We start from the raw sequence: 27,173 nt of genomic DNA on the forward strand, positions 1-27,173 counted from the left end.
GCTTGACTCGAACTCATGATATCCTGTTTTGACTTCATTTATGTGTTTCTTTGCATTACATGTGCATTGGTGCGCCTAGGAACACAGTGTTTGCCATCTGCCATTCCTGAACGGTTTGCCGGAGGCTTGTCTTGTCAAGGCATGACCATAAGGCTGACCGGCTATGGGCTCTGACAGCATGGGAACACGAACCCCGGTTTACCGAGGCACCCTTTTCGACCATTCGACCTAGTGCATATTCGGATCCATAGTGACCATTCCAAGTTAGGACAGGTTGCTTACCCGATGTTAGGTTGTTTGAGAACCGCTGCGTGCGTAGTGAAACCCTAGCTCCTGACAAAATAGGACAGGGAAACCCTACCCCAACATAGGGGTGTTTTTGTTCTCTCTAGTTGCTATGTGCTTATAGAATGTATTTCTACAGGGAAAGTACATGTCAGTTTGCAAGTTTGAGTATCAGACCTGAGGACACCAGTACCAGTGTCAGTTATAAGAATCAGTTATCTGCGGGTATCCGGTTCAGTTTTTGGGAACAGTAATTTCTGGGAATAGTGATCAGCAGTAGGGTACAGTTGTTCGGCTACACCCGTGTTTGATCCGTTTTGGGGCTGAAATGCTGTTTGTTTCTCCTTTCAGCTCAGAGAGTCGCAGAGTTGATACAGAATAACCAGTGTCTCTCCTTGCTGAGGCAGGATTTATGGCAGCACAAAATTCAGAAGAAATTGTGGTTATGACGGCTGCATTGGAGCAGGGGACCGCTCCGCAGAGTGAGGCCAGCATCAGTATGTCACACCCACCCAGGTCGCCCGTTGTGCACCCGGTTTGGGCTCCCCAGTTATACCAGGCTCGTGAGCCCACCACCTTTGAACTGATGGGAATGATAGGTGACCTCTAGAGGTCCGTGGCCGATCTGGCCTATGGAATGTCGACTTCACCGCCAGCGACGCCGTATGCCGGGAATCTCGTACCACAGGAGCCCCCGCTACTGGGGCGGATTGTGATAGAGCTCAGCCAGCCAGAGGTGGCTTCCAACTACAGCCGCGACATGCCAGCACCGACCCAGACCCTTGATCAAGCTGAGACCAGAGGAAAAGACAAGGCAAAGGTAGATGCCGATCCTATTGAACAACTGTTGTGGGCAGTCGAGGCTCTGAAAGTCAGAGGAATGAACAAACAACAAACATCTGCGATCGTGATCAAAGTTGTGGATGATGCTTTCCCCACTCCGATCAAAGGCAGTTCAAGCGAGGTAGAAAATCGGGATGGGCCCCGTCATGCCCAGACAATTCATGTCGTTCCCAACCCTACACCGGGAAAGGTTCAAAAAGCCAAGGCAGTGCCAGCCGACCCTTTCGCTAGCGCATCTGGCAAGAATCCTCAAACTTCAAAGTACCTGCCCCGAGGGCGCAGGGTCTTTCACGACCTCCACATGCCTTTGTCTAGGGCATTGCTAATATTGGCGTAGAATGGGCATCTTAAACCTTTGGAGCCTCGGCCACTCCCGAAGATCTCCCCGCCACTCATGATGCTACCTTGTACTGCGCGTACCACCAACAGTCCGGTCACAGCACCGATGGTTGTTCCCGCCTTCATCATGAAGTGTAGGATTTGATCGATAACAAGGTTATCCTCCCACCCACCCCGGCTAAGTCCGTCACCACCCAGTTGTTGGATTTCGAGGGCTCAGATACTGCGAGTATGTGAAGTGGACCGCCTGCGGGCGACATTCAGTATATTTTGGATGTAGCGTCTGGCACGCATTTTTTAGCATCGGTGAAACCGAGTTTTGTAAATCCTGGCTTGGATATCGAGTTAGTCTTTTGTTTGAGTCTGTCTCTTTGTCTTGAGTCAGTCTTTTTGCTTAAGGGTCTGTCTTGTTGTGTCGAGTCAGTCCCCTTTGTATATAATACCAGGTGATTCTGGGGTTATTATCCCGAACACCGTTTTGTCTTGTAATTATCTGTTTTTGTTTTGAGTCTGTTTCTGCCGAGGGGCCAGTTGCACCAACAAATCCGAACAAAACAGCTGTTGCTATTTCAACTTCGTGCTTGCTTTCAGCATAAGTGCCAGAGAATTTGATTGGGTTGACAACACATCTCGCCTGCTCTCCTGCGGGCCAAACTCATTGCATTAACCTAAGTTTTTCAAACAAAAAAACCTTTTGAACACTGCGGTGATAAAAACGAAGAGGAAGGAATTCCTCGGGTTTTGCAAATTTTGATCATTTTGAGAGAAAGAGAAACGTGCTAAGCCTTTTAATGAATGAAATCATGCTTGTCGGCGTGAGTACTGAGAAGGATCCTGGCCTGATCCAGATTGGTTCCACACTATCTTCGGCGCGAGCGATTTGTCGCTTTCTTAAAAACTTTCAAAAGCAAATGTTTTGCGCGGCCCTGTGAAGACTTGTGTGGAATCCCTCTTGAGGTCGCGCAGCCTAGTATCGCTCTCAGCCTCAAGATTCAACCCATTTGTTTTCCGACTTTGAACCCGTTCAGAACGTTCAGAAAGTTCAACGGACAAACACCATGAAAGGCCCGTGTGGCCAGTTTTGAAGTAGCCTTCGATCAAGAAGCATCAAAGCCGAATAAGAAGGAGTAGATCTCGCCGGAAGAAGCTTGTGGAGCAACCTTGATGGATTCTCCTATAAATCATTGCAACAGCCATTCTCCTAGACACAGAGAGGCTTCAATTCAAAAAACCATTTGGCATGGACTTGTTACACTTTTACCCTTTGAGAGGCTCGCTGGGCCGAAGACCTGGAAGGGCGACCCAAGCAAAAGTTAGAGCAAGAGAAATATACAAAAAAAGCAAAAAAGGCAAAAAAAAAAAAAGAAAAGAAAAAGAAAAATGCAAAAAAGAAATAGAAAATGAAAGAAGCTCGCAAGGTCGAAAACCCGCATTGGGCGCCTTGGCAAAAGTGAGAGCCAAACAAAGTGAAGGTTAAAATACCCGAGTGTACCTTAGCCGGAACTACGTGAGGCTTGATTCCCATGTTTGGGATACGTAGGCAACTTCAACATGAAGTCCAGCCCCCAACGCTTTCATAGCGTCTCAGTCCATGCAATGGTTTCGATTTCATCCCAGAGTCTAGTCGCCAACGCCTCCAAAAGCGACTGTGTCCATATATTTGTTGTGACCGTCTTCGTCATCGCTGTGTCCAAGAGCTCGACCACCGCCAATGAAGACTGTCTGCGGATTTCTGCGGCACCACCCAAACAAGGGGCAACTTTCCGTTGCCACGAGCCACCGTGAGCTGCCATTCAAACTAGGGGCAACTTTCCGTTGCCTCCCACCCCTCTTCAAACCAGGGGCAATTTTCCATTGCCTCCGATCCGAGGTTGCGCATCTCGAAGAGTAAGTTCCGTGCTCGTCGAGCATCAGCTGTTTGAAAAATAGTTTTTGAAAATTTTTACTGAGGTTGACTATTTTCTCGAAAACTATTTCATTTTCCAAAACTGGACCTTTGTCTTGGACCCAAAAGGGAAAATTTTCAGTGCTTGCTGCCTGACTTGCATGCTTTTCAAATCAAAAATCAAACAAGTACGTTAATCCGACTCTCATTTTGATCAAAATTGTTTTAGTAGAAAGCAAAAACAAAGAATGGTTAAAATGATGAACTAGGGGCACAGTTGAGCCAGGCGTTCTGTCTTTCCCCCGTCATCGACGTACCTGCCAGAAGAGCGCTCTACCCGCCAGAAGAAATAGTCGTGAGCTAACGGTGTTGAGCATGAACCCACACCTTTCTATTTATCCATCAATCACCCCGGGGAGGGATGAAAAATGAGAGAATGAAGAATAGAGAGGTGTAAGTTGAGAGAAAAGTAAGGAAAAGGGTTTTGAGGAAAAGATCGAGCTCGAGAGCCGAGTGATGTGAGAATCACAAATCAAAAAAGGTGGGAAACAATGCCTAGAGAAACTGGCCCCTCGTGGTCCGAGGTCCCCCGTATTCGTTCAACGCGTCTGTGTGTCGTGTCTTTTGTTTTGTTTAGCTCAACCTGTGTTTTAGGTCTTCTCCGAGCGTGTCTCGTTGTGTTTAGGTTGTGTACCTTTTTATTTGAGTCCTCCCCGCTGTGTTCAGTTGTAGGCTCGATATCCCGGTTTGAAAAACCCTCATTCGATTTCAAAAATCGTTTATGCTCAGAATGTTGTGCCATTCTCTATATTCGATTGTGTTTCAACCCTAGCCGGTTTCACCCTTGAAGCCCGTCTTGTCAGATTGGGCCGTTTGTTCAGAATTTGCTGTATGCAGGATGAACCAAATGCTGTGTTACGGGCTGTATGCAGATTAATCCCCTAACAGAGTAAGGGCTGTGTCCAGAATCAGGCGGTGGGTTGCTTGGGTTATTTTGCTGATTGGCTGTTTAGTTATCTGATTATTACAGTGCGAGTGTTCAATTTTCAGACAACCAATCAATTTCATTTACATTGAGGTGTAACATGATGAAATGCGATGCAATGCATGAGATGTGTAAATGTAAACACTTTTTAAGCAAAAGTCCGTTTCATTTCATTGTCTTTTCAAATGTACAAGCTTTGGAAACAAAAATCAGCCTGCGGCAGTACAAGGCAATCTAACTACCAACAAAAGGAAAAGTACAAAGAAGAAAAGATAGCAAAAATCTGCATCCATGTCGAGCACTCCGAGGGGCCGTCAGTCCGTCCTAGTCCTCTTCCTGGACGAGGGTCCAGGAGCATCATCAGCATCGTCGTCAGAGCCCGAGCTAGTGCCTCCTCCGGTCTCCTCCTCTGATGACTCTGACTCCGCCTCTGCCTCCGCCTCTGACTCCTCGTCATCATCATCATCGTAAGGGACTGGAGCTCGCGAGCTGCTCCCGACATGAGCGCGCCCCACCTTGGAGCGGAGGAATATCCGGCCCTCCTCATCTCTCCCCCGGGCAGGGACAGAAGGTCCAGCTGGAGCACCTCCTGCCATGGGAATCTGGAAAGGAGGCTGAAAAAGTACATAAAAGGGAAATGCATCAGTATACTGTAGACAGTTTATCAGTGCAGAATGCAATGCAGAGTACAGTGTATGAATGCCGTGAGCAGTTTATCAGTGCAGAATGCAATGCAGAGTACAGTGTATGAATGTCGTGAGCAGTTTAATAGTGCAGAATGCAGTCTATGAGTACAGTATGAGAATGCCGTGAGCAGTTTATCAATGTAGAGCATAGTGCAGAATGTAGTGTATGCAGTGTATCAGATACCGTGAAATCAGTGGATCAGGTGTCATGCCGTGCATCAGATTATGTGAATCAGTGTATGAATGGTTTGAGGCCAGTGTCAGAAGAACATACCGGTATGCTGTAGAGGGCTAGGAGGTCAAAAGTCCGCTGAAGCATCCCCATCATCGAGGCATTCATCGCCAACGACTGACGGGTATACCCAGAAGAAGCCTGCAGAAGTGTCAGATGCATTAGTATTCTGTGGAATATCAAATAAACTGAAAATGAATGGCTGTACAGAAGTGCAGTAATACATACTGGAGGTAAATCGGGGACGCCGATGAACTCGTGACAGGGGCGAAGGGGATCTGATAGGTCGACCCACCCTGCCCCTGGAAAGTCAGTACAGCGGGCAGGGCAGGCCAGCCATCTCCCCATCCTCCCTGAACTCTGCCCCTGCCACGGACTCGGGCCCTCCTCGCAGCCCCTACTCCAACTCCCGCTCCGGCCCCAGCCGCCGATGCCACAGGCCTATCCCCCTCTGCTCGACGGCCGCTCAGAGGTCGCATCAGGTACGTCTGCACGTACTCCCGATAGTCTCCGGTGCCTCTGAAGCCGGCCTCCTCCCAGCCAATGGTGTAGTCATCCATCTGCTCGCTGGTGAGCCTCTTGGTCTCCCTCATATCCGCAGGAGGGTGAACCGGGACTATCTGCTCAGGTAACCCCAGGGTCTGGCGTAGGAAACGCTCCCCTAAGTACCAAGCCCGACAGACCGGGCCCTCAAGCAAGATCCGGAAACGCGAGGTCTCCTCCGCACCAGCGAACCGATCCCGCATCGCCGCCGGCAAGGGAGCCCACGGTCGCCATGTGATCTGAAAGTGACAGACAGTTTGTTATCTACTGTTTTGGAAATATACAGTGGAAAAGCGAAGCTTAAATGAACTATAAGTAAAACATACCTCGGCAGGGGTAATGGTATCGAAGTATCGGCGGAAGAAGCTGAATGTCTCCCGTGGTCGCCGGGTGCATCTCCCGTCGAAGCGACTCGAAAACAGGACGGCCAGAGGAGTCTCCGCAACTGGCACAGGAGCGAGCCTAGGAAAGTCGGTGTAAACCCACAGCTGCAAGGTAAATACTAGTGCATTTATCAGAAAAAGCAGAATATGCAGAATAAAGCAGAAATGGCAGAGCCGTGTGTTGTGCAGTGTACAGTGTGCAGTGTATAGTGTGAGCAGTGTGCAGTCAGTGTAAAGTAGAATGTATGTGTGTGCCGTGTGTACAGTATATAGCAAGTGTAAAGCAGACTACAATGTGTGCAGTGTACAGAGTGCAGAAAGTACGAGACAGAAATGAAAAAGCGGAGAAGAAGTGTACCTCCCAAGCCCGCCAGTAGCCTCCGAGTAGCTGGCCGCTGCCGCGCGAAGCCGAGCTCATGTACCCGTAGAGAGTGGACAAAGCAGCGCGACCCCAATCATGGTGCAGAATGTCCCGAACGTCCACCAGTGCGCTGAGAAGACAGAGAGGCACGGTGTTCACCCGATCAGCGAAGATGGTAGTCCCGAACAGGAACATGAGGAAGCCGCGAGCATACCTCTCCACGTCCTCCTGGGTCATCTGCGCCTCCTCCTCCAACACGGGCTGGACTCGAAACTGGACCTCGAACCAGGAATATCGAACGAAGCCTGGGCGAGCTAGGGGTGGCGCCTCCCCCAGTAGATGGACCTGAGCGGCGGTCCACTCATCCATGTCAATGTCGAAAGGGATCGGATCACCCCCCACCCCGATGCCAGTGAGCATCGAGAAATCGTAAGGGGTCATCGTCATGTCCCCTGCAGCAGAAAAATGAAAAGAATCGGTGGTGTCCCACCACCTCTCCGCCAGAGCAGCGAGGAGAGGTCTGCATGTGGAGAGCCTGGAGAGTCCTCGGCAGAAGGCGCCGAAACCCGCTCGATCCACGATGCGCCGGACTGCATCAGGGAGCTCACCGTACCACTCCCGAGCGCCAGTATTCCCATACCCGCGGATGGTATGGGAACCCTCCTGTAAACCGAAAATAACAATTGCAAGACAACATTCAAAATGCAGTTTTGAAGAAGCAGATAAAGCATGTGTGCAAGTTTGTCAGATTCAGACAAATACCGGGTGCCGGTGTGCTTACAGTGAAATACGTGTGATGTGTCAGCGTGTTTGGGTGTTTTAGAACAGATATAGCATGTGTGCAAATTTCACAGATTCAGACAAATACTGGGTGCTAGTGTGTATGCAGTGAAATACAGTGAGTGCAGTATGTTTGAGTGATTCAGGGCTAGTGCAGTGTGTGTGCATGTGTCAGTCTCAAGCAGATATCAGTTGTATGTATGTTTACAGTCAACTAGAGTCTACGGTATATCAGATTCAAGCAGTTAAAGAATACAGCTAACTACGGCAGTTTTGTATCCTACATTGCGGAAATTAAAGCAGAAGAAAGAGAGTTACCTCGGAAGTGCCGAATGAAAGGTGGGAGGTAGGCTCACGCAGTAGTAGCTCAGGCGCCACGTGCCTCTCGAAGCTCCGGAACTGACGCAGGCCGTCGGGGGGCAGAACATGGATCGCCGGTCGGTAGGTCGCCGAGTCGAACGGGCGCTCGCTCAGTGGTAGGAGCTCGACCCCGGGATCCATCTCGTGGTCCGGGGGAGTCCCGCCACGTGGAATGTCGTCCGCCATATCAAAAATGATGTGAAAATGGCCGGAGGAAGGAAAACCGGGCCGGAATATGAAGAGTCAACCGGAAAGTCAACTCCCGAGAAGGTCGGAAATGGCCGGGAAGGCCGGAATGTGAAAAGGCACGGAAATGAAGAGGAAAACAAGGGGAACAAACCCCGAAAAGGCGAGAATGCCAAACGAGGCACCGAAACAAAAATGTGATCGGTTGAAAATGTCCGAAACGCGAAGAAAATCGCGAATCCGACGACGAAACGGGCGTAGAACGCGAAGAAACGGGCGAAAAATGAGAGAGAAACGCTCTAGAGAGAGAGTGTGAAGGATTTCGGCGGAAGAGGAATGAGAAAATAGGGTTTTGAAACCCTATTTTAAAACACCCAAAGTGAAAAGTCGAATCTGCCCCGACTCAGCAACTGTTTGCCGGTCGGCAATGTTCTGTGCCGGCCGGCACTTTTTTGTGCCGATGGAATTATTCTTCAGCCGGTGGACAGCCGGTGGCCTCCCCTCCCGGCCGGTGATGTTCCCACAGACTTGTTTAGGCCATATGAGGAGTTTTTGGTCTTCATAGCTCAAGAAAGTGCAAGAAAGTGTACCTCCGATGGTCAACCGGCCTCCGTTCTGACTTCAGACTGCATCTGCCGTGCGTAGCACTCCAACCCATGTAAGGTGTATCCTTTTCTTATCCTTTTGACTTTCACAAGGTCCAAAAGTTTCCCCATGCGTATCGCATATCAATCGCACTGTTTTGTGCATTTCAAACCAGCGCACTGTTTTGTGCATTTCAAACCGGCGCACTGTTTTGTGCATTTCAAACCATCGCACTATTTTGTGCATTTCAAATTATCGCACTGTTTTGTGCATTTCAAACCATCGCACTGTTTTGTGCATTTCAAATTATCGCACTGTTTTGTGCATTTCAAATTGTCGCACTGTTTTGTGCATTCCAATCATCGCACTGTTTTGTGCAATTCGAATTGTCGCATTGTTTTGTGCATTGCATTTCAATCGCGCTATTTTGCGCATTGCACTGTTTTGTGCACCTTACTTGCATTTTGCATGCGTCCTATTCGCGCTATCTTGCGCACCTCGCTTGTACTTGTTAGTACATTGCATTGTTTTGAACACAAACCGGCTTCGCGTAGCGTATAAGTCCAATTGTCAAAATCTTTTTCGCATCTTATGAGGCATGCGTGTCTCATTTGTATCACCTTACATTCCGTATGGCACGCGTGTCCCACTTGCATCATGTGCATCTCAACAAAAAAAAAAAAAACAAACAATCATAGTGCATTGTCATGCATTTCCATTGTAACTTGCATGCATCCATTGCATTTTTCCCAGTAGTCGCATCGCACTGCATTGTCATGCATTTTTGTAAACATCCATCCCATTGCATATTTGTAGATATTGCATTGTAGATTGCATGCATTCATTGCATCGCCTTCCGCCTATGGCTTGCGCCTTTCCAGGTTGAGCTTGGTCTGGTATGTGCCCTTACTTTTCATGTTAAAACACAGTTCTGCATGTGTATCGCGCCGATTCCACGCTGATATGTTGGTTGAGGGTTGCGGCACCTTTTCTGTGTTACACATGGCTCGTATGTGTACATGCCTTTCCTAGGCAAAATTTGGTTTGGCTTGCGTGTCATATCCATTGTATCCATATCCATTTCATTGCATATTTGTAAATATTGCATTGTAGATTGCATGCATTCATTGCATCACCTTCCGCCTATGGCTTGCGCCTTTCCAGGTTGAGCTTGGTCCGGTATGTGCCCTTACTTTTCATGTTAAAACACAGTTCAGCATGTGTATCGCGCCGATTCCACGCTGATATGTTGGTTGAGGGTTGCGGCACCTTTTCTGTGTTACACATGGCTTGTATGTGTACATGCCTTTCCTAGGCAAAATTTGGTTTGGCTTGCGTGCCATATCCATTGTATCCATATCCATTTCATTGCATATTTGTAAATATTGCATTGTAGATTGCATGCATTCATTGCATCACCTTCCGCCTATGGCTTGCGCCTTTCCAGGTTGAGCTTGGTCCGGTATGTGCCCTTACTTTTCATGTTAAAACACAGTTCTGCATGTGTATCGCGCCGATTCCACGCTGATATGTTGGTTGAGGGTTGCGGCACCTTTTCTGTGTTACACATGGCCTGTATGCGTACATACCTTTCCTAGGCAAGATTTGGTTTGGCCTGCGTGCCATATCCATTGCCATCTTTCTAGCATATCCATATATATTACATTGTAGTGTAATTTTTGCATCCGGCATTAGGATCGTAGTCCTTTCTCCAGCGGGTCGTTTCCCCACTTGTGTCAATTCCACCCAATACTTGTTCTTGCATCTGTCTACAATGCTCATAGTTCAGTTGACCGTTCTATGGTAGACAGACTTGTTACCTCCATCAATCTATTTGACATAGGTGTGGTTTCGAACTGCTCGTGATTGGATCATGATTCAATTGCTTTGCATATAGTTTGCATTGTTTCAATTACATTGCATCTTCATTTGCATTGTTTATACATTGTTTTGTATATATTGCATTTCGTTTTGCATCCACATTTGCATTGTCATGCATGTTGCTAAAGATATTGTACCTGTTAAGTTTGTCTTCTTTGCAAGCACGATATTGTACGTACGGTTCATTTGAGGCTGGTGCAACCAGACGAACCGCACAGGTATTGTATCCTCCGAGCGAGAAGTATTGAGAATTGCATAATTCTCTTACATCCTTTCTGCATTGTAATGTAGTTTGGTGTATGCTAGCTTAAAACTGTCGCATGTATGCTTCGTTACAGCTTTCTTTGCATGATCATAAGTTATGTCCGGCTCTGTGCATTGTCTTGCATTTTGCCCCTGCCTTCGGGCACATATCTTGTTTGTCTTGCATGTTTGTCTAAGTCTTCGGCCTTGTCAAAAATGGGTCGTCTCTGGGCTTTGACATTCACTCCCGTCATTGTTATGACTTTCGAGTTCTGTCAAAGAGGGGCAACTGTAGACACCCCATTTTTGACCATCCTCAAGACTTGGACGTCACCGTTTGAACACTTGGTGATCATCCATGTTTGTGTTCGTTTGGAGTTCCCGGAGGTCTCAGCTTGCGCGCCTTGCCTCAGGATCTCCGAACTTGACTGTTTAGTGTCTGGCTTCACACCAAACACTTGTGTTTTGCCTTTGAGAGGCAGGGTAGGGCTTGTAGACCATCCCCACCCACCACCGGCAGTGGCTAGAGGCCACCGGCTGGTTTTTGCTGCCACCCCGACACTATTTGTTGCCGGTCAGCACTATTTAGTGCCGGCCGGCACTCTTTTTGGCCAAGATGGCATTTTTGGCCGGCCGATTACTGTGCATCTGCTTTTGCAGATATTTTAAGACAGCTGTCTTGCTTTTGCTCCCCTCCATACACGTGTATGGAGGGATCTCCCTCTTATGAAGCTTGTCTTGTAAGCTTTACAAGACAAGAAGTGCCATATAGAGAGAGGGTGTCTCTTGGCTTAGAAAGAGAGACTTAAGATATTTTGAGAGCTTAGACAGCCATGGTTAAGCTCTGGTTTTAGGGTTTGAGTTAGACACACATCCTATATCTCTTTCCCTCTCTTTTGTGCACTAGGTGTTTTGTGTCTTACTATTGCACACAAACACCTAGTGTTTCACCTTCCTCTTGGAACTGAGATTCTAAGGGACTGATTTTGAAGTTTTGGTGTTGGATTCAAGCTAAAGGAGGCCATTGGAGCACCATTTGTGAAGGGGTCTTCAAGGGTGAGAACCTAGTCTCCTTTTTCCCCATTTTTGCATTGATTTTCTACCTATCTTAGAGCTATTTTCGTGCTTATTGTATAACACAAAAAAAGTTCTATTTTTTAGCCCTCTTGATTGTTTATTAAGAGTGTTTTGTGGTTTGGGTAAGTTTGAACACCCTTAGGCCTTAAAAGGCCTCATTTTGTGCCCTTTTGTGCTAGCTCCGGGATTTTGGTGTTGGGGTCTCTTCACCACTGAAATCTTGAGGGATTTCAGTGGTGAAGGTGATGCCTTGAAGTCCCAAGAAGGAGAGGGCCACTCCCTCTCCTTGTTGTCCTTGAAAAGGGCATATTTTGGTCTCTAAAAAGAGCCTATGCTTGAGTGTGTGTTGAGCATGTTTAGGCTGTTTTTCATGCTTATATATCCATAATATAACATGATTTTAAGTTGGTTTTGGTACCCCATGCATGTTTAGCATAGTTGCCATGTAATGCCATGTTATTGCCTCAATGTGCCTTAGGTTGTTAACCTTTGTTGGAGCATGTTTTAGGCTTAGTCTTGTGAAGATTTTGTGCATGTTTTGCCCTATTCTAGGTCTGTCCTAGATTGTTTGGGTCGAATTTGGCATGCATCATATAGCCCCTTTGCATTCCGGCTTGTTGGCCTTAAGCATGCGAATGTATAGCATGCCATCCTTGCATTGTTTTGGTGATTTGGGACCATCCACCATGCCATTTCAGACCTTATTGTATGCTTGAGAGCTCGCATTTGATGTCCCTTTAATGCCTTGTAAGGTTGTCATCTCATGCTCCATGTTTTGGTGTTTATGCATGCCTTTGTTTTTAAGTCATTTGGATGCCATCTAAGTGGTCCTTAGGCCTTGTATAAGTATAGTTCAATACTCTATTGGTTTGCTTTGAGCATTCGGGCCATTTGTTGCATACTTGGTTTGATTTATTGCTTGGTTTGGCACCATGTTTTAGCATGATTTCAATGCTTATGTTGCATGCTAATTAGTCCATGATTCCTCCTTTCAAATGTGTTTGAGGGTTGTCCAATTTGTGCCTAAATGTTGGCCTTTCAACATGTGTATGTGTGCATGTGTATTTGGTCCTTCATTATAGCATCTTGGCTACTATTTTTAGGCCTATTTAGAGTTGCCTAATTCATGTTTAAGTCCATCTCTCCATCTATTTGCATTGCCATATGTATGCTTGTATGCTTGCATAAGTTTGTTGCCATGCCATGTTGCATCCTTAGCTTGTATGCCTAGGTTGCATTGCATCTTGCATCCATGCCTTGTTCCTTGACTTAGTGATAGGAATTGGGCCTTGTTTGATTTGATTTGGTTTGCATGCATTTGAAATCAAAGTTGCATACTTGGTTCTTTGGGCCATCATGCATGGAAATGCGTGATTGGTGGTCCGAGAATCGAGGCACATGCCCCTTTGAGTCATTATCATGATAAGGGACATGGTTGGTGCATATATGCCTTGAATTGTGCTGCCATGCTTTGCCTTGCCCTCTGTTGCTGTCATTTGCAGATTCTGCAGGAACACTCTGCCGACCGGCAGTGTAAGGTGCTGACCAGCAACAATTCCTCTGCCGACAGCTTCATTTTATGCCGATGGCCACACACCACTGCCGGTGGTAATTCCACTCAGCCGGTGGCACTCCCCAGTGTCCAGGGATGCAGTCCTGAGGTTTTGACAGCCTCCAGAGGAGTGAAGGAAGGAAAACAGAGGCAGCCTATGCATGGTGGCGCGTTTCCCGAGGCAATTTTCCTATTTTTCTTAGTTTTAGTTATTTTGCTTAGCTGATTAGGAAATTTGTAATTATTAATTAACTTGCGTAGTTAATTAATTTGTAATATTTATTTGGCCCCTCCGAGCGAGGGCAAATCTGTAATAAGTGTGTGTGGGTGGTGTGTATGTCTTCCAATCCCCACTTCTTTCTTCCCTTTTATTTACCTGCTTATGATGGTAGATTAGGGCACGTTTAATTCAGCATACCTTATGCTATGCATGCGTGCATCCATGCATTTGTTGACATGCATCAGGCTCGGCACATCATGCTAACTGCATTTGTACTTTAATTTCAAAATTGAATACGTGCATCAATTGATTGCATCTCACATGCCATGCTTAGGCTAGCCGAGCCTACTTCGATTGCATCCCGTATGTGTTGCATTAGTCAAATCTAACATGAACTAGGACATGCATGTTTGCTAACTAGTTTATTGTTTTGGCACGGAGTACGATGTAAGTGTTTATGCTTTAGCATCCCGCATGCGTGTGAGTGTTGCCATGACAGTATGCTTGCCATGCGGCCAAATGCTTACATGATAAACTGTTTGAAATGCCTGTGGGTGGAGGTTGGATTGTTTAAGTTGGAAGAACTCATTGAAATCCGTGTTTTAGCCTACTTGCGAGTAGCAAATCCAAAACATTTTCCAAAACAAACGGATATGCAATGCTTATTTCCAAATTAGGCAATCTAGTCTATACTTGTTTGCTGCGCGCATAACATAGTAATTCTAGGCTAATAAATGGAATAAGAACACATAATGTTTTCAAAATCGGATATCGTGGTTAGTAGAGGCCGGTCTTCGGACCGGGCGAAAGGGGGTGCTCATAGCTGACCTTCCCCGATCGTACCCAAGCTCCCGAGCCGAGACAACTCCGGTGATGACGGACATGTGGCCTTCGGCACCGAATCAGGGTTTCCTAAATTTCCCCATTTTAAAAATATTTAGGTGGCGACTCTGTATCTGGCAAAGCAGTCCATGTTTGGCACCACTTTTTCAAAAATCTGTTTCTCAAAACGATTTGCCAGATTTGGACTCTTTGGTTCAGATTAAGAACCGCGACAACAGAAAATCGCGAGTCCGAACTGTAGCAGCGAGGTCCCCCTCCGCGGGCGCGTGCTACAGCATGCTAGCATAAGGATGCTAAATAAAATATGCCCTAAAACTAACCATCGTAAGCAGTTAAGTAAAAAGGAGAAAGAAATGGGGGTTAGAAAACATGCATCACACACACGCACGCTTATTACAACAATTGGCCCTCTCAACGGAGGGTCCGAATAAGAAGCTAACTAGCTAATCTAACCTAATTAAACTAATTATTACAAACAAAACTAGCTAACTAATGAGCTAACTAATGAGCTAACTAATTAAGCTATTACAAAACAAATAAGCAGCTAAACGCATTAACTACTTAATTACAAAACCAAAGCATGAACTAGCTAAGCAAATTAACTAAGGAAAGTAGTAAAACAGGAGCTTCAGAGGGAGAAGAGTGCATGCATGTCTGGTCGCCTCGTTCGGAAATCCAACGCGATGCCCCAACTTGCCTCTGTTTACAACTGTTCTCAGAACCTTGCACCAAGCTCCAGAAAGCTTAAACTCCACCATGGGAACCTGTGGGAGGATGGCCGACCACCTAGGGGTGTCACCAGCCATGGCCAACCACCCATCCTTGCTGTGAACCATAAAAAGTGGTCGGCCAGCTAGTTTTTCTGGCTGGCCGACCAGTTGTTGCTGCCAGACTCCAGTTTTCTACAACAGAGAGCAAGAAAGGGCATGACAATGTATTTGCAAGATATGTGTGCACAACCACCCTCCCTATCATTTCATAAGCTCAAGGGGGTGTGGTTCTCAACCCTCGGGCCACCAATCACGCATCTCGATGTATGATGGCCGAGAGGCGAAGTTGCACAATTCGATATAATTATGAATGCACAAGTAAACACATAAGGCCTAAAACTCTATCATATATGATCAAGAGCGTCGGCAATCGAGAATTGAGGCACGTTTCATCACTTTAAGTATGAAACGCCTCTCGTTTCTCGTATTTGGACTAACACCTATTCCAAACAAAATGCAACACATAACATGGCATGCACAATGCTATGTAACATGGAGTATGCAAAAATACAATGCAACACAAGCATGCAATTATGCAATATGACTTAAGCATGCAAACATGGAATGCAACATGAACAACCTAACAAGGCTAATGGCATGCACAATGCACAATGCTAATGCATGCATATTCAATGAAAGACAACATGAGCATGCAACAATATGATACAATGCAACTAGCATACACAACGCGAATGAACATAGCATACACAAATGCAATGAACAGTACGGCATACTCAATGCAATATCATCTGGCATGCACAATGTAAACAATAACATAACATGCACGATGCGATGTAACATGGCATACACAATGCTCAATGGACTTAAACTGAATGTGGGTAGACCTCAGCCATGCCCAAATCAGTGGCCATGAGAATGAAACTAAGGCACAAGAGACAAGGTATGCATACACAATGCATTGACCTATCAACTAAGCCTAAGAGCACAACCCTCAAGAAGGCTCAAGGAGTGACAAATACGGAAGTGTAACAACACTAAATGCACTGAAATTAAGTAAGAAATGATGTCAAATCATTCAATCAAATACAAGTATAGCATGCAAAGGTCCTGAGGCATGAAAGCTAATAAAGAGGACTACAAAGGAGGCATGCAATACATGGAAAATATGCATAAACCAACCATGGACAGAGCTGAAATAGGTCAAAACAATGACCAAAACATGCTAAGATGGAGGCTAAAAAACCTAGGCATGCAAGCATACATGCTAGGCCATAAACAAGGCAACAATGCATAACACTCAAAGGCACTTAAAGAGTGAATGAAGTGAGAACATTGCAATGCTAAATGCTCTAAAATGACATGGTAAATGATGCCAAATCATGTACACAACACAAATGAAGCATGCTATGGTGTCCAAAGCTTGAAGCTAGCATAGGCATTTGTACTACAACTATGCAAAACATGAAGCATGTGATCAAGGTAATCCAAAACAGTCCTAGAACATGTCAAAATGAGTCTAAAACATACATGGAAGGAAGCCAAAATATGCTAGCATAAAGGGCATAAGGCATGGATGCATACAAGGCAAATAAGGTGGATTACACTACACCTATTAAGACCAAGCATGGGATGACTTAACCAATAAAAATTAGAGTTATATCAGGGCAAAATAACCCCAAAAACACATTGAAATGATAGCTCGCAAGTTTAGGCATGAAGGCATACGCAATGATTCATGTTACGGCATAAAGGGGAGAACCCTCCAACGCATTGAATGAATGACAAATGCAAGTGCATGAACATGAAACATGGACTGAAATCACATTACAAATGATGCCAAATCATTCAAATAGTCCAAGTAATGCATGCTAGTGGACTTGATACACAAAGCTAACAAGCTAGATTGAACCATGGCTATACAAAGCAAGTCATGCATGGCCAAAACAACACAAATCAAAGCTAGAGAATGCTAAAACATGGACAAAATCTTCTTAGAGTTAAACCAAAAGCATGTGTAGACGTCCCCGAACACCCCGGGAGGGTGAGCTCCCGTTCTGTTCATTTGGGGTTCACTACAGCTCAGGACTCTCAAATTTGTCACGGTTCTAAGTCTGAACCAAAGAGTCCAAATCCGGCAAATCGTTTTGAGAAAAACAGATTTTGAAAGAAGTGCCAAACATGGACTGCTTTGCCAGATACAGAGTCGCCACCTAAATGTTTTTTAATGGGAAATTTAGGAAACCCTGACTCGGTGCCAAAGGCCACGTGTCCGTCATCACCAAAGTTGCCTCGGCTCGGGAACTTGGGTACGATTGGGGAAGGTCACTTCGTGAGCACCCCCGCTCGCCCGATCAAAGATCGGCCCCTACTAACCATGATATCAAGTTTTGAAAACATTGTGTGTTCTTATTCCGGTTATTAGCCTAGTTTTACTATGTGATGCGCACAGCATACAAGTATAGACCGGGTCGCCTGAATTGGAACAAAACATTTCCTGTTTGTTTTTTTTGAAAGATGGTTTGCTACCCGCAGGTAGGCTTAAAATGCAGATTTTGCCACCCTCGGGTAGGCTTAGAAAAGATGGTTTTGCCACTATCTAGTGGGCTTAAAACAAACATTTGATGAATTATTCCAATCCAAATAACCCGACCTTCACCCACAGGCATTCAGGCAGTTATATCACATAAGCAAATAGCCTCATGGTAAGCATGCTATTCATGGCAGCACTCACACGTATGCAAGGATGCTAAAGCATAAAATTTACCGAGTACTCCAAGCCAAAACAGAAGCTCATTAGAAATCTATACATGATCCTAATTATACAGAGATGCCTAATGCAGCACATGCAAAGATGCAACTATTGCAGGCTCGGCTATTCTAAACATGGCGTATGGAATGCTACAGCTAACATGTATTCAACTTGGAATTGAAATACAGATGCAGTTAGTATGATGCGCCGAGCCCGGTGCATGCGAGACAAATGAATGAATGCAAACATACTATCATACTGTATGCTAATTGAAATATGGCCTAATCTAACCATCATAAGCAGGTAAATAAAAGGGAAGAAAGACGTGGGGTTGGAAGACATACATCACAGTCACCCACACTTATTACAATTATACCCTCGCACGGAGGGTCCGAATAAATAATACAGTCCCAAATGAAAGAATAGTACAGTCCAAATATTACAGTCCAAATAATGTACAAATTCCTAATTAATTAACAAATTAACTAAGAAAATAAATAAACTGGCATGCAAGCCAGGGACTGCCTTGATTCCATTCCGGATGATGAATGATGCATGCCCGGGTTGTCTTTGCGTGGAAATCCATGACGATGTCCCAATTAGCCTCTGTTTGCACCTATTCTTGAAATGCGTGCTAAGCTCCGAAAAGTTGTTGATTTTTCATTTTGCTGTAACAGAGAGCAGGAAAGGGGCATGGCAATGTATTTTCACAGATATATGCATGCCTCGATCCTCGTGCCACCAATCACGCATATCGATGCATGATGGCCGAGGGGTTGAATTGCACAATTCAATATAAAATGAACGCATATGAAAATACAACAAAACCTAACTCCATCATGGATAATCCGGAGTGTCGGTGACTGGGGAATTGAGATACGTTCCGTCACTCGAAGTACGGAACGTACCTCGTTTCCCGTGCCCGGGCTAACTCTTATCCCGAACACGATGCAATATGCATGACATGCATGAAATGCAACTAAGATACAATCCTAACATACACAATGTTATGGAATGGCATACACGCTGCACGAGGTAATACACAACCGAGCATACACAATGCTATGGATGAAATGGCATACGCAATGCAATAATGGGCTTACACCAACATGAGAGAGCCTCAGCCACACTCACATAGGAGGCCATCAGATGAAAACAAGACAACTCGAAATGCGTGCACGCGTGCACGCAAACCGATGACCGACCCTCAGGCACCGAAATGCCACTCTAATGAGACATGGCAAAGACATGGAAAATGATATGCACACATGCAATTTTCAGTAGCAAAATGAGGGCAAAACAGCCCCGAAACGAGGCGAAATGACACCCGATGCATGGAATTTCTCCCGAAATGCAAAACTAGGTACATGAAATGACTTACAGGTATACAAAGCATGCATAATTGGTACATGGAATGAAAATACAGAAGCAAGGAAGCCCCAAAATAAGCATTTTTACAGTTCAAAGCATGGCCAAACAGTAAGCACAAATGGGACTAAATTATCATACAAAGATGGCTCCGCAAGGGAGGCAATGAAGCAAGTGGTAGATTCAAAGCCCAAACAGAAAAAGACTCTTCTACAACACTGAACAGGGACCAAAAATATGACTACTTACAGTTTATGGAAACCCCAAAAAGAATATACAAGTATGCTCAACATGCCATGCAAGGTAGGGCCCAAAAGAGGTCAAAACACAAAGTATACAAAAAATTCATCAAACAGCCAAAGACCCTTAATGAAACATGACAAGGGGGTCAAAATATGGCCACTTTCAGTCCGGACCAAGGTCCAAAAACAGAGACACAATAGGCTAATAAATCATGCAAAAATGGGGACCAAAGAGGGGTATAATGACAAGTGGCACATGGAGGTCCCAAACAGTGATGAGTCCTTCTTCAATGTTTAAGAAGGGCTCAAAATAATCTCACTTAAAGTTTACGTCAAGCTCCAAAACAGATCACACATAGGCCAAAAATACTATGCAAGATTATGGCATACAAGAGGGATAATGAAGCAAGTGTAAGATGGGGACCTCAAATGACAAAAGTCCCTTAATGAAACATGAAAAAGAGCTCAAATAAAGGGTACTTTCAGTTTTGGCCGGAGCTCAAAACAGCAAGAAAACTAGCTAGAAAAATGTTGCAAAATTAAGCTCAAAAAGAGGGAATTGACACTTACCCTTGAAGACCAACCCTTGGTTGCTTCTTGGCTTGAGAAGTGATGCCTCCTAGCTGCTGGAAAGCTCCCCAAGCTGCTGGAAATGGAGTAGTGGTGGTGATGCTAGGTGATGGTATGAAAATAGGGTAGGATTTTGGTGTTTTTTGAAGGAAATGAGAGAGATGGAGGGAGATATGCATGCAATAGCTTAAGGCCAAATTTTCCAAACCCAAAACCAGAGCTGGAGGCTCTGTTATATAGGCAAAAGGAGGGGAAAAAGAGGGGGAAAATTGGGGGGGGGAAATGGATCAAGTTTCCCCCCAAAAATTTGGTCCTCCGAATACAAAATCTAGGGGGTCAAAGAGGTCAGTTCTGAACTAAGCAGGGGGCAAGGATCAAGGCCGGCCAGTTATCCAAGCTGCAGGTGGCCGGCCGGCCGGCTAAGGGTCAAAAGGGTCAATGAGAATTAGTAGCCGACCATATGATATTGGTGGCTTCCCATATGTGCACGACATAACCATGTGGTCAAACATTGGAAAAAGTGACCCAGGAGAGAGAACAACCCACTTTTAGGAGGGGTTCAAAAGGGTCAAGCAACATTAGTGGCCGGCCATATGATATTGGTGGCCTCCCAGGTGTGTACATCACAAATATGTGATTTTGGGTGCAAGAAAGTGGCCCTAGGGTGGTCAACATTGGCTTGGAAGTGAGAAAAACGGGCGTCGGAGGGCGCCGGAGGATATATAACTGGTTGCTGAAAAAATTGCTGGCCTCCCACCCTTCTACGGCCTTCCTGGTGATGAAACAGAGGTACCTACCAAAAATGAACGAAAACCGATGCAAAACGAATGTTCGGGGGCCAAAACGCGCAGTTCGGGGCCCCGAAAACTGCCTGTTAAGCACCGAAAGTGGCACTCGACCACAAAGTGGGTCTCTCAGACCTCAATGTCCCTCAAAAGGGAGTAAATAAGATGTACACCAAAAACTGAAGTAAACGGAGGTGGTTAAGCGGTCCCGAACCGAGGCACACGGCCAACGGCTCCGAAAAACCGGGAACCGGGCTCCGAAATGGGCAAAATGGCCTACAGCCACAAAATGTAGCCCACGGCCACTGAGAGATGGTCTACGGGACCTCTCCCTTCCCTTAGGAAAAGAAACAGAGAAAATCGAGTCTGGTTCGCAAATCGAGGCAAGGCACAGAACAGGGCTCACGGCCGCGACTCTGAGACTTCTAAACGAGCATAATATGCAGTATCACCGAGCGCTCAACTGGTGACGTCTAAGTCTTAAGGTCGGTCAAAAATGGGGTGTCTACAGCATGCTAGAATGACATGTTAAAGCATGATGCATGTTAGGCTATTTCATGGAATTTCACTACAAGTGCATGAGGCATGCAAGAGGTGACCAAACCATACCCTAACAGAGGTATAACATGGCAAAACATCACCAAAAACATGCTGAAATAGAAACAAAACAAGCTAGAATGGCATGTTGAAGCATACAAGACTAGTTTGTGAGATTTACACTACAAGTGTATTAGGCATGCATGGAGTGACAAAACCAAGTAAAAACAGTGGCATGCCATGCTAAAATAAGCCCAAATACAAGCTAAGATATGACCAACATAAGCTTAACAAACATGCTCACACATGAGGCAAAAGAAGCAAGTATTTAAGACACAAGAAGAGGAGATCACCCTCTCCTTTTTGGGACCTCAAAACACCCTTCCCACCACTGAAATTCCTCTAAGTTTTAGTGGTGAGAACGCCAAAACAAGGTAGTCCCAAAGGCTTAAAAAGAAGGTCCAAAAGCAAGGCCAAACAAGGCCTAGGAGGGGGTAAACAACCCTCAACACAAAAGTGACCTTAAACAAAGATCTTAAGCATACAAAATCAGAACTTTTTATAGTTTAGAGTTAAGCTTAAAACAATATGCAAGTAAGGCTAAAAGCTTAAGCAAGAATGGGGGTTTAAGGAGTTAAAGGCTCACCCTTGAAGACCACCCTCAAAACCACAACTCCAGTAGGTTTTTCAAGCTCAAACCAAACCAATAACACCAAAACCAGCTCCTAAGCACCTCAGCAACCAAAGGATGGTGTTTGAGTGTGTGTTTGTGTGTTAAAGTACGACAAAACTACACTTTTGAAGCACAAAAATAAAGTAAAGGGCAAGATAGATACAAGGGTGTATCTATAACTCTTAAGGAAATTTTTCTGAACCTAGAGGAGGGAGGAGGAGGTTCTCTTATATAGAGAACAAAAGTGCAAGCTTCTTGAGGAAGCTAAGGGTCCAAGGCCATCCCTCCATATATGGAGGATGGTTTCAGTGACTTCCAGCTGTGCCAGCTGGAAGAAAATATCTCCAGGAATCTGTTGGAAAGTGGCCGACCAGTTGAAGTGGTCGGCCAGCTACTTTTTCTGGTCGGTAGGAAGAGCAAGTGGTTGGCAGGTGGCTTCCAAGGCCAAAAGTGGTCAGCTAGGTGTCCAAATTGAAGCCCCAGAAGTTAGCTTTCTAATGGCACTAGCCTTGCATCAAAATTCCAACTATGCAAAACGTTATGCCTATTTTGGTGAAGCCGCGCAGTCTCGATCCAACCAGATTGATGCCCTACTTCAACCAACCATATCTCCCCCATCCGGTCTTCGCTTTAGGAGATTCTTGAGTGAAAAAAGAAGCCCCAGAAGTAAGATTTCCAATGGTGGTGGCCTCATAGCTGAAATCCAATTATTCAAAAAGATAGGCCTAATTTAGCGAGGATTGCTCGATTAAAAAAACAGCTGGCCGACTAGAAAACTGGCTGGCATGGAGGAAAAGTGGTTTTCAGGGAGAGAAACTGGTCTCCCACCTTCATTCCACCCTCCAAGGAAGGAAAACAAGGTTTGTACTAAAAACAAATCAAAAAGGATGCAAGACGAGAGATCGGGAGGCAAGGCGCACAGCTGGGAGGCTCGAAAACTGGTCTACGGGCACCAAAAGTGGTGTGCGACCACAAAAGTGGTCTCTCAGACCACAGTGTCCCTCTACGCAGAGGCAACAAGGCATGGTTAAAAAACCAAGCCAAACGGAGAACGTTAAGCGGTCCCGAGACAAGGCGCACGGCCGAAGGCTCTGAAAATCAAAAACTGGTCTCCAAAAGGAAAAAGTGGTCTACGGACTTCTCTCTCCCCTCCAGGCAAGGTAAACAAGGCTTGGTCCACAAAATGAGCCAAAACACAAAGAGTTCAGAGGCCCGGAGGCAAGGCACTCAGCCGAAAACTCCGAAAACTCGAAGCGAGCACTAACATGCATAATCACCGAGTGCTCAATCGATGACGTCTGAGTCTTAAGGTCGGTCAAAAATGGGGTGTCTACACCTGCAAAAGGTGCTAGAACAGGTGTTGTGTCTCTTCCAATCGTAGGAAACCCTTCCAACCCCCAGGTACAAATTTGAACAAAGGATTAGTGAACTCCTTTGTGCCAGGTATGGCTTCGAACATGGGATTTGGGAGCATCCTTATACCATTTTCTTGTGTTGCCCCGAATCCACCAATTTGCATGGCTTCATTGTTAAATAATGAAGCATTTTGATTTGTCACAGGCCTTGAAAGAGGCTCATACCAAGACTGAGGTGGTCTTTCATAGTTTTGGTTACTAGTTTGACCATTAGTATGTCCATTACTTTGTATAGGCTGTTTATCTCTAGCCAATGTTTGCTGAGGGACATTTGAAATTTTCTCTACGTGCCTTGCGTTAATTAGTTGATGAGTATTCATTCGATCCATAAAGGATGTTACCCATCTTTCCATTGTGTTCATTAATTGCTGTCTCATGGCTTCTACTAGGCCTCCCCATGGATTTATTGGCTGAGTAGATGGAACAGTGGATGGTCCAATTCCTTGGCCTCGTCCAATATTTTGAACATGTGGTACTTGCTCTGAAGTGCTGATCTGTTCGACCATTGATTCTGATAAAACAGGTACTTCCACAGGATGTGTTATCACATTATCCTCTAGATTAGGTATTTCTACCTCTCATTCCACGCCTTTTTCCAAGCGTTCATTTTCTCCTTGTCTCCTACACCTAGCCATTTTAATTAGTCCCACTGGGCATGCCAAAAATATATGTTGGCCTTTTGGCTTTCGAAGGTAATTATTGTAATTTTAAGCGTGCTAGTAAGGATCAATCAATCCTTACAGAAGATTAATTGCCAACTAATTATCAGACAATTGTGTTTTAGTTCTTTCAGCCTCAATGAAGAGGACTTTTACTGGTGGCTTTGTTTAGGAGAATTAAGCAAACAACGATTAAATGAAGAACAATTGTAATATTTCATTAAGTAAAAATGAAAAACTTACAATGATCCAATTCAACCTCATAGAGGTTTATAGCAACAAACTACTTGAAACTACTCCTATGAACGAAGTACAATGCAGGAATTTGAAATACAGAAATGTAAAGAACAAGAAATGTAAAAACTGGAAAGAAAATAAAATAGATAAAACTGGTTTTTTTATCTGAGTCTAGGGGCTCTTTCTGGGGCTCTTTCTGGGGCATTCTCTGCTATTTATACTTCTTAATGATAACCGTTGAAATGAGCTTCTAACTGTCGAATCATCCATCCATGATTACTGATCATGTTTCCTCACAGTTAGCTCCACTATGTCATGTCTACAGTTAGGCTTCCCTCCTGATTTTGAATTTAAATATATGAGTAACTGTTAAAGCCACGTCAGCTTGCATCTTTTTACTGATCCAGTGCTATGCAGATCCACAATAACCAATACTAACTGTCACATGTGTGAGTACGATTTAAGATTTGAATTATCTTCCCGTGTTGTCCTCATCCTGCCACGTGTTAAATTGTCATTGGCCTATACAAAATATGTAGCCAACAGAAATGTACTTGAAATTAAATAGGATTTAGGGCAAAAAGGAGTTCTATCTCCTATCCGTGTGAGAAGTTAAAAATTTTCCTTTACTCTCAAAAGTAAGCTCCTTGTTCTTTAAACATTGTTACAAATTAGAAAATCCAAGTGTATAATACAGATTCTTCAACTACCTTTCACTTGTCACTTTGTTCCACTCACTCGCTATAACAGAATTTACATCCATTCTTGGGCTCTCTTTTGCTTCTATAGATTCAATCAGCTTTATGGCATCCATCGCAAAATTATTTATGGGATTCACAAAAATTTGTTAGATCATCGACCCTCTTTATTAGATAATAAATTCAATAAGGGTCATCTGCAAACCTGGGGCTTGCAGATGAAACTTTTGAATAGAACATGCCATTGTGAGGCATCTCCATTAAAACTTAAAAGGAACTTTGGATTTCTTCTGGTAGAATTATATAGCTAGAAACAAATCAAGACACGTTCAATCTTCAAGCAACTCCTAAGATTCAATTCCTTAACTTTATTTTCTTAGGATAAATATTTTATATTTTAAATATTTATTTATTTTACTGTGTATTTTATTTCATACATTTTTGTGCTATATGTTTTAAAAATATATATATATATATATATATATATTTTGTAAATATTTAAAAAATTATAAAAAAAAATTAAAATACTTTATTTTATTTGATAAACATATTTTTAAATATTTTAATTTTTAATATTTTTTTTACTTTTTTTAAATATTTAATTTTTTAAAATTTTAAAAAAAAATCGGATCGCCGTATATATCTAAATCATACAAATTATTTAGTCAATACTTGAAAAAATAACAAAAATTATTGTTTGAAAAAATAATAAATAGATATTTTTCTTCAAAAATAAAAATAAACAAAATATTTTTGGAAAAAATATATTTTTTCAAAAAAATATAAAATAAAAAATAATTTGAAAGGACAAAATTAAAAATATTTTTTTGAAATTTTCTTTTTAAATAAAGTTTTAAAAAGAGTTAGGTTATGAGTTTTGAGTTCTGTGTTTGGTTACGATTTGAGTGTGAACTTGTGTTTTTTTTGTTTAAAATATTTACAAAATAAAATAAAATATTTAAAATTAAAAAATGTTTAAATAACAATTATAAATTTAAAACAAAAAATAAATAAAATTTTCTTAAACATTTATAAATATTTTAAAAAAATAAATTTCAAAAATTTTAAAATACAACTCAAAATTCAAAAACTCAAAACTCAAAATATAACTCAAAACTCTTTTTAAAATTCAAAACTCTATTCAAAACTCATAACCAAACAAATTTTCTCTTTTCAAAACTTAACTGACAACTCCACATTTAAATCAAAACTCCACACTCAAATCATAATTCTAAAACTAAACTAAATGCACTATTAAATTGTGATCAAAAGATTATGTACTTATTCTTTTACTTTTTCCAATATTACAAATAATTCAAACTTAAATATAAAAAAAATGATCATATAATTCAAACTTAAATACTAAATAAAAAGTGAACAAACTGTAACAAAATATCACTTTGAACATCATCATTTTCACATTTTTAATTGAAAATTTTCTTTTCCCATAAATAACTCTAACTAGTATAATTAAGAGAAAATTGGTGAAAAATCCAATCTAAAGAGTATCTAAGGTATTAGATCTAGTGAATATTTTTTATTGGTGAGAGATTCACGTTTTATAAAATAATTTGGTGAGAAGTCCTGTAGAACATTTCTTTTCCAATTCTACCCCTTGACTTCTTTTTATCTGTTTGATTTTTCGTTGACTATCTGTTCAATTTTTTTTTCTATCTGTTCAAATTTTTTACCTATCTGTTCAAATTTTTTACTCTATCTATTTAAAATTTTTCCTATTTGTTCAAATTTTTTACCCTATGTATTTAATTTTTTAACATTTTCAATTCAAATTTTCCTTATCTGTTTAAATATTTGTCTAAATAAAATTCTATTTGTTCAATTTTTTGTCTATCTGTTCAATTTTTCACCCTATTTGAACAGATATATTATCTTCTTTGTTGAAAATCAACTATAACAGATCTATCTAAAACAAATATGTTCTATCTATTCTATCTGTTCAAAATTTTATTATTTTCCTATATGTTCAAATCTCTTATTCATTTATCTTATATGTTACAATCTGCTTCTTCTTCATCACCCACTATCTGTTAAAATCATTCCATAAAAAAAAAAATTTCATCATCATCACAGCATAGATTCATCATCATTATCATTAACAGCAAAATTAATATATTCTAAACATTCATATTGAATATCAAAGGGAAAATGCCACTTTAAAAATCCATAAGAAAATTTTGTGACTATCATCTATTTTCTCCCTATCTGTCGCAATTTGTTTC

The sequence above is a fragment of the Camellia sinensis genome, unplaced genomic scaffold (genome assembly GCF_055761805.1).
Source record: "Camellia sinensis isolate YWXY unplaced genomic scaffold, ASM5576180v1 Unanchor10, whole genome shotgun sequence".
NCBI classification, from domain to species: Eukaryota; Viridiplantae; Streptophyta; class Magnoliopsida; order Ericales; family Theaceae; genus Camellia; species Camellia sinensis.